The following is an 11,180-nucleotide window of genomic DNA, read 5'->3' as shown; positions in this document are numbered from 1 at the left end:
ATAGATATTATTAGATTAAGTAGTTAACGGCCGGGGAGCAAAAAGGTAGTAACGGTCCAAGAAAGTTAGTAACCGCTGCAGTTACTACCTATTTGCTTGAAGTTACTACCTTTTTACTATTTTGGCTAAGGGTGTACTACTACTACTACTACTACTACTACTACTACTACTCTACTACTACTACTACTACCGCTACTACAATTTCATGGCGCTAGCTGCTAGCGACATGAACCCTATCAAATGTGTGATAAGAGTCTAATGAGAAAAACCTTTTAAAAACAAGTAATGCTTCCCATTGTGGCGGTATAGGATAGAGCGCTTAAAGGGACCCTCTAACACTTTTCCAGACCTCATTGTTTGTCATTGTTTACTTGCGGGTTGCGTAGACTGAAGGCTGAAGAGATTAGTGAAGCAAGAACGGCAGCGATAGTGTCCGAAGTTATTCAGCCTATAGAACACTAAAAATATAATAAAATGGAGCCCTACCCTCAACCAGATTTTCGTGGGGTCACCTGACCACGTTTCCCTTGCCCTGTGACGTTTGATGGCGCCCCATTGAAATGAACTGAAAGATCCTACGTACGGGAAGCTTGCATACAATGTTGCCCGTTCTTTCCAACGTAATGATGACACCGTTGCGATTGTAACAAACAATGTGGTGCATTAAGAGTGAACTGCACGTGCGAAACGAGGCAGATCGCGAACGCCTCTATCATGTTTTGTAGTTTTAGTCATCTTTCTAGTTGCGACGACGTCTATATCAACGCTCTTACATTTTTTCCCCTTCAGTTTCTTCAAACAACGGCGCCTGGAGCGTCCCCAGCGCGTTTCCTCCAGCGCCGTGGCGTTCGGCGCATTCTTTGCCGGGCGCTGCACTTTTAAAAACGTGTAAGCTGGGGTGACGAAGTGTTCTGATTTTAGTTTGTCGTCTGTGGAACCTCAATTATAGATATTGTGAAAGAGGAACGGATGTGACAAGAGTTTGCCCGATTGCAGAGGAGACAACTATAGTGACACATCTATTCCACTTACGCTAGATGCTAGTGTATTGATAAGCTAAATGCCTAGAAACAGGTTTGGCGAAATTAATAACAATAATAATTAAAATAATAATAATAATAATAATAATAATAATAATAATAATAATAATATAATAATAATAATAATAATAATAATAATAATAATAATATTTGTCGGGGTTTTACGTCCCAGAAATCACGATATGACTATAAGGGACGCCGTAGTGAAGGGCTTTAGAAGTTTTTGACCATCTGGTGTTCCTTATTCACATGCGCCCAATTTCTTCGGTTGTCTAATGCACCACGCTGTTGAGGGAGTGGTCTCTGGTGCGAATCCCCGGTAGGGTGCTTCAAAATTTTTCCCTTCTGCTTTATTTTTTCTTGCGCATTTATATATATATATATATATATATATATATATATATATATATATATATATATATATATATATATATATATATATATATATATTGTTAAGCGGTTTATTGGACGGGACTCGGCGACAATTCGCTATGGCGACAGTCCAGGCCAAAGCACGGGCTCCGAGAGCGAGCGGCGTTTACAAGAGGACGACCCACTAGGAGCCGCTGGAGAACGCAGCCGTTTAACAGTACCAATTGCTTCGCCACAATTACCCCGGGTACGAAAAGGGAGCCGTCCGGCGACCTATCAGCTCGTCACTATGAGTGGGTCATAGTAGGCCTTGAGGCGCTCCACGTTGACTATGTCGCGCCCTCGACGGCGCATGTCCGAAGCTGGTTCGATGGGTTCGATCAAGTAGTTGACCGGGGATGTGCGCTCGACGACCCGGTATGGGCCTTCGTATTTCGGCAGCAGTTTTGAAGAGAGGCCATTTGCAGTGGTAGGGACCGAGAGCCATACGAGCGCTCCAGGGAGGAACGTGGGCTCAGAAGTGGTGGTGCCGTCGCGAATGCTCTTCTGCAGCTCTTGTTCCTGCGTCGTAAATGTCTTGGCAAGCTCGCGACACTCTTCAGCAAGCCTGGCTGTGTCAGAAATAGGCGCACACTCAGATGGATCCGGCTTGTATGGAAGTATCGTGTCGATGGTGTGCGACGGGTGCCTTCCGTACAGTAAGAAAAAGGGTGAAAAACCAGTAGTGCTCTGAGGGGCGGTATTATAGGCGTAGGTGACGAAGGGCAGAATGGCATCCGAATTGGTGTGATCAGCGGCAACGTACATTGACAGCATGTCGCCGAGCGTGCGGTTCGTAAGCTGCAGGCCGAACAGCGTTTGCGAGAACGAGCTCAGCAGGCCGGTGAAACCTTTACCAGCTACATTGAAGACATCCTCGATTTGTGTAAGAAAGCCGACGCCACCATGTCGGAATCTGACAAGATGAGGCACATTATGAAAGGCATCGACGACGATGCCTTCACGATGCTGCTTGCCAAAAACCCCAGCACAGTGGCCGAGGTCATCACGCTCTGCCAGAGCTACGAGGAGCTGCGCCGGCAGCGGTCGATGACCCGTCGCTCTCCATCCCGCGACGCCGAGCTCGCTGGCTTGTCGACCATATCCGACCACTCCGCCTTGCTCGCAGAGGTGAAGTCATTCGTGCGCGAGGAAATTGCGCGCCAGTTCTCGCTGCTGGACTTTGCTCAACCTCAGTACGTTCAACAGCCGTCAACCACTCTTCTCCCTCCCCTCCGTCGAGCGATTGAGCAGGAAATCGCGGAGGTCATGCCTGAGTACCACCAGCACCATCCAGCTCCTGCACCACTCAGTTACGCCCAAGTTGTCGCCAGGACGTCCCCAGTAATACCCGCGGCAGCCCCACACAGTTACGCCGAAGCCGCCCCTAGACATCACTCCTTCGAAGCGGCTGTGCCGGCTACCTACGCCGACGTCATGCAGAGGCCACGACTGCAGCCAACGATGCAGTCATATCAGTCGCCACCCCGTCAATCACGTTCTGCGCCATGGGCGGGCCCTGCTCCAGCAAACCGATGGCGCACACCTGACATCCGCCCCATATGCTTCGCATGCGGTTACGCCGGCCACGTGGCGCGTTACTGCAATCGCGTCCAACCGCCTCAAGTCGTGCCGCCCGCCACCAGCCCGTCAAACCGCACATTTTACGCCCCACCTACGCCTCTGTCACCGACGTCACGCCAAGCTCCATCTACTCGGCGCTCTCCGTCTCCACGACGTCGCTCACTGTCGCCGATGCGCCCACGTCCGGTCGCTCGCGACCAGGAAAACTAGTCGTCGCAGTCCAGGAGGCAAGGGCTGCGACGCTCTCGAACTGCGAAAGCCCTCAGCGAAGCCCATCGAACGTGATAGACGTGTTTGTCGACGGTGTTCCCGCATCTGCCCTTGTCGACACTGGAGCCGCCGTATCCGTTATGGACCAAAAATTGAGCCGATTACTGCGAAAAGTGAGGACGCCACTTTCTGGGATGTCTCTCCGTACAGCGAGCTCCCAGAGTATTCATCCTACAGCAATATGCACAGCTCGCGTCGTCATTCAGGACGTTTTGTACGACGTCGAGTTCATTATAATTGCTGCATGCTCTCACGACGTCATCCTGGGATGGGATTTTCTCTCCCGCCACGACGCCGTAATTCATTGCGCACAAGCCGAAATCGAACTCTCCCCGTTCTCAGATCTGACGCCGGCAGACACTTCATCGGTATCGAGCAAGATCCTCGTCAAAGACGATACCAAAGTGCCTCCAAACTCGTCGACGGCTGTGTCAGTCGACTGCGCCGGTCTCTCCGACACCATTGCGCTCATTTCGCCATCTGACCACGTTTGCACAAGGAGAGGCTTGCTGGTACCTTTCGCGACCGTCCAAGTCACTCAGGGCAGCACCGCTATTTTTGTTAACAACCCATCTCCATACATTGTTACGTTGGTGCGAGGGGAATGTCTTGGCAGAGTGGAACCCCTCGAAGACGCACAAGTTATGGACGCACCCGATGACACGCACTGTCCCAGTTCCGGTACGCTCAGTGCTGTTTCCACGTCCGATTCGTCACCTGCTGATGTGTTTAGGTCCTCCATTGCTGACGACCTCACATCGGTCCAGCGTTCCCAACTTCTGTGCCTGCTGGAAGAATTTCGTTCTTCTTTCGATGTTGGGCAAACTTCTCTCGGCCGCACTTCCGCTGTTACGCATCGCATCGACACCGGCGCCTAACCACCACTTTCGTCTGCGGGTGGTAAGCAGTAGTTTTGCGGTGAACAGCATGGCACTCTTTCAGAATGGCTTCCACGACTTCCGATAAGAAGACACGGCCTCGATCGCTGAGAAGCTCTTGGGGTGGACCGTGACGCAGTATGAATCTGTGTAGTAGGAAGGAGGCAACATCGCGCGCTGTAGCCGCTGGGAGGGCGGCCAAACACGTTGATGATGGCGGTCTTGAATTCGGACCACGTCGTAAAATCGGATGCGTGGTTGTTGTACCACAGGCCGGCCACACCCGCGAGGTAGAAAACCAAGTTGGTCAATTTTCCCGCCTCGTCCCATTTATTGGGGACACTCACGCGTTCATAGATCGCGAGCCAGTCCTCCACGTCGGTCCCATCTGCGCCAGTGAAGACTGGGGGGTCGCGGATACGAGGGACACCGGGGCATGAGGTCGGTGTAGGCGGAGGCGTCTGCTGGGCGGCGTCTTGAGGCATGGTAGCTGGTAGGGTACGGGATCGAAGCTCCAGAGGCATCGAATGGGAGCACAGCACCTCCACCAATTTGTTAAGCGGTTTATTGGACGGGACTCGGCGACAATTCGCTATGGCGACAGTCCAGGCCAAAGCACGGGCTCCGAGAGCGAGCGGCGTTTACAAGAGGACGACCCACTAGGAGCCGCTGGAGAACGCAGCCGTTTAACAGTACCAATTGCTTCGCCACAATTTATATATATATATATATATATATATATATATATATATATATATATATATATATATATATATATATATATATATATCCGGAACATGACGGCGACGGCGAAAATCCGCCGAGAATGTCCATATAATTGCTATCGCAATAATATTATACTCGGCAGCAACGGAGAAGAAGAAGTGGCAAGCGAGCGGGGAAAGCACGCTCGTTTATATTAAGGCGAAAGCCTTAGATGCCTCAGCAAGGGCGAAAATTGACCGTTGGCGTTGGCGACGTCAGGCGACGTCGCGCGTCGGCGGTGTCAACACGAGTGATGCAAAAAGCCATCACGGGAGGCCGTCATCATGACGTCACAGATCACCAAAATTCGATGCGTCGTCGTGACGTCACTATGACGTCACATGGTGACGTCATCACATGACATCACTGCTTGGTCAATGGCGGGCCGATCGCGGAGGCAGTGCATAACCAGCTCAGGTGCAACAAGCCTGCAGTGCCTCCGATCCTTGAGTCAGTAAGAAAACCACGTTAGGTACAGAAGTATCTCGGATGGGGGCGGGGGTGATCAATAAATCGACTTAGAAGAAAAAGAAGATGGCTTTCGCCTTTCAGTCGTCATATGTTAATGCATAAGGGACCCTGTGAGTTTTTAAAAATATTTTATCTTAGTTACCCGGTTCTTGGTCAATCCCCCAGGTTGTATGCGAGCCAAAATATTTGGATCTACATCTACACTACATCTATAGCTTGGGTAAGCAGGCAGCGAATGATATGCGAGAAGCAACTACGAACGAAAAGCTTTGTAAATACGAGGCCTGGTTCAGATTCCAAGAAAACAAACACTGATTAATTTAACTGGCATCATATCATGCGAGACCTGTCTATAAACGTGTGCTTGAATATTCTTTGTGCCAAATTATTGTACGGTCAAAACATTAAATAATTTTTTGTCAATACTGAAGTTTCCTCGCATGTTGACTATGGGGCGAAATGTTCAGTCGTTTGTTCACAGTCGTGAAAACTTGGCTGAGAAAAAAAAAGCATCAATGACCAGCGTATCAAAGCGATATTTCGCATATTAAGAAAGACCTTTTTTTAGAGAAGAAATATTGATGCACTTAACACTGATCCTTGAGAAACTCTACCTGTCATAGTTTGAAAGGACGAAATTGAAGGAACGTGAACTATCCTTCTCACGACGCGAGGTGGTAGCTCATTATTGTTATGGGTGATTATGTTACCGGTATATCTACAGGTGTCGTGATGCTCGGACCTAATTAATAAGGTTTACACTAAGTATAAACGTTTGTAATACAACAGCTATATATTGTGATATGCTACCGTTCATTGCAAAATAAGACATTTACAATTGATCACTTCAATTATTTCTTTGCAAGTGCATTAGTTAGACTGGAAACATCTATTTCAATCGCTAGCTTATTTTATTCCATCCTGCATACCACTTTCGACGACAGACGCAAACGCTGCGTTGTCCCTGATTATGCAAGTCCACTGCAAAGAATTACCGAATAGGATTTCATTTCTATCTTCGCGCTACATTGCGGCACTCTTTATACCTTACCCGCCGTTTTAAGTAAGTTGCCAGAGTGCACCCAACAAAGAAGGCGAACCTTCCACACCGACAAACAGAAGGTCGCTTTTATAACTTATGCCCACTTTATGCGAAACATGGACATACGTGTTGCAGTGCCAAAGAATGGAATGCACCTGCGCATTTTTCCGCGGTAAAGGTCATCGCATGCAACTTCATTCTGTAATGATCAATATCGCTGCGCCGAATTTACCGGAAAAATGTTCAACTAAGCAACGTACATTTCAAACAAAAATATCAACTCACGATGACCAATACCATTGTCACACAACGAATTGATGTATTTCAGAAGAGTGGCATTAGTTCGCAAAGTAATTCGTTAACTGCCGCGCCAGAAAACTGATTACGTTCAATGAAAATGAGGTTTCGAATAAAGCGAGGTGACGGAACTCAATCCATTGCAAACGAAATATTTACAGCGAAATCAGGCGATTATTTTCCAACGAACACTGAAGCCAAATCGAGTGCGAAAGAGTTTATGGGAACGCAATGCATTTCATTCGAGACCGAATGCGTAACCTCGACGCCAGGGACGTTCTCAAATGTTCCTCAATAACTCGTATTTTCCTAATCTGTTGCACTGTTTTCTCAGGGCAATGAAAACCCCTTTTCACCCTTAAAGCGGTTTCAAGTGCTGCACAACGGGAATACTCCCACCGGCACTGAAGGGCAAGTCAAGGCATCTCGACTATATATGCCAGGTGGTTCATGTATGGCTGTGTAGAGCGAGAGGTCAGTTTATGTGGTATTTTGCATTGCTATGGTTCTCCGTATGGCTGCGTTTGTGTATGCGCGGTAGTCTATCCTTCGATTCTGATGTCATTGGACATTGTCTCATTGGTAGCGCCTATTTTTCAGTGATAAGGCTATTTAAACGATTGGCAACCTCCAATGATGAGAGTGTTTTGATTGTAAGAGCGTGTAAGGGTGTCAGTAATACACACGGCGCAACCCCCTTAAAGGGCCTCTAAACAGTCTCTACAAAATAAAAAAAAACGAGCGTGTTATCCTCTCCTTGCGTTCCTGGTCTTTTTGGCGCTCTTCGTGACGTCAGATGGCTGATTCACAGGACATAATTAAGGTACAAACTGTCGATTGGTCTATATAGACTATTTTACGTAAGCCATGTGGGCACCGCCGCCTTGAGCTGTTAAACGAAATTCTCTTATTTTTGTACGTCGTGACGTGAACTGATAATGTCAGCAAACGCTGAATGCACCAACCCAACCGTTTTCACGTGCCTACGCCCAACGCAGCGTTGTTCGCTTAGTTGTTCAAAACAAATAACGGCAAGTTAACAGCCCAATATGGCCGCACCGAAAGCCATTCGTACAATAGTCTATATGAGGAGTTTCCTACCCTGCTTCGCCATGGAGTCGCCCACCCGTTCTTCATTGGCTCGCATGGCTATCATGCGCGACCAAATGATTTCACTTCGTCTTGTCCGTTTCCGAATGGGCAAGCGGAGGTAACATCGTGTAGCCGACAGGCGCGCAATCCTGATAAGCTCAACGCTTAGTATAGACATTGTGCGCATGCTTTATGAAGAAATAATCGGCGAGGACGTGATGTCGCCTGTAGGAAGAGAAGTGAGGGCGAGAAAGAAACCATTCTCTCGTCTTTGAACTCGCAGTGGTTTAGGGTCCCTTTAAGGGTGTGCATTGGTTTACTGTCAACGTCTCTGTCTTGTGCCCGTGTTACTTTTCGCTATACTGTTCGCTTGATTTGACTTTTGTTGTTCAGCTGCGAAAAACAGCGTAACGTGGTCAAGGAGGAATCGACTTTATTTACACGTATGGCGCAGTCCTGAGGGTAGCTCCACGTGGACAGCGACAAGCATATATTCTTGGAGCAACATTGTGCTGTAAAAAACAAGTGTTTCAAAAATATAAACGTGTTAAATTCAAGTTTTCTTAGCTTCCCCGAAGTGATGGCTCTGGAGGCTATATCAAAACCATATTCATTATTTCCAATTTAAATTTACTTTCGTCGTCTGACAGCATGCGGGAAAAATACATTAGGTTAACTTTATATAATTTGGTGGAGGTTTGCCATGCGACAACGCTATTAGAATGGTAAGCGTAGCAATACTACGCAAATAAATGAGTCACCTGTACGTTAGAAATATTCCAAGTAAACAAAGGAAACTATGGGAACTCTATTGGTGACAAACATTTATTCAAGAAAGGGAACTGGTTCCTGCATCAGAGTAACAAAAGGCCATCATGAGATTTACATGTGAAGGATAAAATTCCCTTGCGTGAAACTTTCCACTATCGACAGTCTCTACAGAAATGCAGTCAATCATTCTGATTACTAATTTTAGTGCTTTTATATTCTTTTTCGTAGTATCCACATCGAATTTCTTTAGGGCCACTTCGATACAGCTATTTAGAGTTCATTGCTTTTACAGCGGGGTAAGCAATAGCCTATGAAGCTCAACAAAAAAAAAGTCGTCCAGAGTCTCGCGACGCGCAAGTATGTCCTGCATTAAACAGCACTTAGCCTGAAAAATAGTATACAGACCGTTTCAACTATCGCAGCCCGATTTTAAAATGTTGTGTCTTTCTTTATCAGCAGGAAAAAAAATGAGAACGCAATTAGTACGTTGCTGAAAATAGCGCAGTTAGATGTCATTTGAGGATGCCTACATTTGCCTCATTGGCATATGTAGTATGGTATATGTAGTATGTATGGGCAGTACTTGTTGAGTTAGAAACATAATTAGGACTAATTACCTAAACCTCATTAACAAAAAATTAGTAGTGGCTACTGCAGTATACGGGGAACAATATGCACTAGGTGTTCTTCGCGTAGTGACGTTCCTCGTTTAAAACTTGCTGCGTGATAGCTGGGACAAGCTGTATATAATGTATGTCTGCGCTTAAAGCCTTTCCAAGTGACACAGAACAAGCTGAGTTGAACACCATCAAGAACTGAAGCAAGGTGTGTGACCAGGCTAGTTGGTATTCCATATTGACGTGAACAGCGCGTGTGAGTGTCAGGACCAACCCTCTAAAACGGGATGAAAGCGCATGCAAAATTAACCACAAGAATAAATTCGTTGACTGCTCTAGTAGCGTTGTTTATAGCATTCCACTCTCATGCGGACAGACTTATATCGGCCAGACGAGCAGGTGCCTTAATGTACGTTTGCAGGAGCATAACCAAAAGGTACGCAGAGGGACAGAAGGTTTTCTTGCAATGCACTGTTCACAATGCGGGTGCGCTCCAGCATTTGATAACGCACAGATTTTAGCTAGGCATCGTCAGGATAGCACGCGCATAATCAGTCAAGCTGCAGTCATCGCTAAAGGCAATTGTATCAGCAAACCTTCAATCGCCCTCACTGAAAAAGAAATAGATTACCTAAGTTCATCCGGCCAGAAAACCTAGACATACTCCGGTTGCTTCTCCTGACGTCTTTTCGCGGTTTTGTGGTTTTTGCTTATTAATTCTTTTTGGTTCTTGGTTCCCTCTCCATGCCTGCCGTCATGCGCAATTCAATTGAGCGGTGATCACGTGTGCCTACTTGTTCTCGTTTTTCTATGTTTGTGTTAATAAATTTCAGTTGGAAGTCAGCGCTAGTCCTCGTCGTTTCTTCGTCCTTGTGTATCACACGCGCTATTCACGTCAATACCATCAAGAAACCTTTTTAGAATACCTTCTGCTATCTTTATAATATCGCAATGATTTAAAACAAATCAATTATATTGTTATTTTTCTTCATCGTATACAACTAACTGATTTGTGCCTTTTTCGAACTTCAGATTATGAATTCGAAATTCCTTAATTCACGAAACAATATAGTAGATTCTGAATAAATGAATTTACGATGTTTTACGTGCTATAACCACGACCTTACTATAACACGCTGGAGTGCGGCAGTCTGAGATAATGTTGACCACCTGAGCGTTTTTAAAGTACACATAAATTTGAGTGCACTGTAGTGTCTTCACATTTCACTTGTGCGGCCACAATAGCTGGCACTAAAACGGCGATCTTCAAGCTGAGCGAAAGTTACTTAGCTATCATGCCGAGTATATAGTGCCGCATTATTGTTCATGGAACATCATAGCCCAAATCTTTATATCTTCCTTTGCTTTGAGTGACAAGATCAGCTGCCAGCTTCAGTGTTTATTAAATAAAGTTTTTCCACGCTGGCTCGGTGTTACGCCGTTACGCCGCGGTTAATAACAAAATATATGGCGAAAATATTTCGTTTATGAAAAAAAAAAGCTTGCGTCGGCCGGGAATCGAACCCGGGCCACCCGCGTGGCAGGCGAGTATTCTACCACTGAACCACCGACGCCGATGTCCAGCTAGCACAAAACAGTACATGTTATTGCGCAACGTCTAGCTTGATCTAGGTCACCCGCAGCGCCGAGTTCTCGTTCTCCCGCAGCTATGGTACGTTGAGAGAAACGCTTTTGCGGCGCAAATTCTACCGAGGCAGTAAGATCGATCGTTCACAAACAATAGCGCATGCACAGCGCAATGCACATTGCTAAGTCGTAGACAATGTTGTCCCTGTACGCCAGGTGTCTCAAACACGCGGGCCGCATGCGGAGAGTGGCGAGTGGCAGTGGCGTAGCCAGGGGACGGCACAGCGGGCACATGCCTCCCCCGAAACTTTTTCTGCCATGGTATACCTTCTTTCAAATAGCAAGGTTAGCTCAC

General features: G+C 46.7%; 1 non-coding gene across 1 annotated transcript; it reads right to left on the bottom strand.

Moving 5' to 3' along the window:
- Nucleotides 1–10,741: 10,741 nt before the first annotated feature.
- On the bottom strand, nt 10,742–10,812 carry Trnag-gcc (transfer RNA glycine (anticodon GCC)). Its single transcript has one exon. It is a non-coding gene; the product is annotated as a tRNA-Gly (tRNA).
- Between the last annotated feature and the right edge of the window lie 368 nt (nt 10,813–11,180).

This window comes from Rhipicephalus sanguineus, chromosome 2 (assembly GCF_013339695.2).
Source record: "Rhipicephalus sanguineus isolate Rsan-2018 chromosome 2, BIME_Rsan_1.4, whole genome shotgun sequence".
NCBI lineage: Eukaryota > Metazoa > Arthropoda > Arachnida > Ixodida > Ixodidae > Rhipicephalus > Rhipicephalus sanguineus.
Note: the sequence above shows the minus strand (reverse complement) of the source record. Positions and strands in the feature narration are given on the sequence as shown.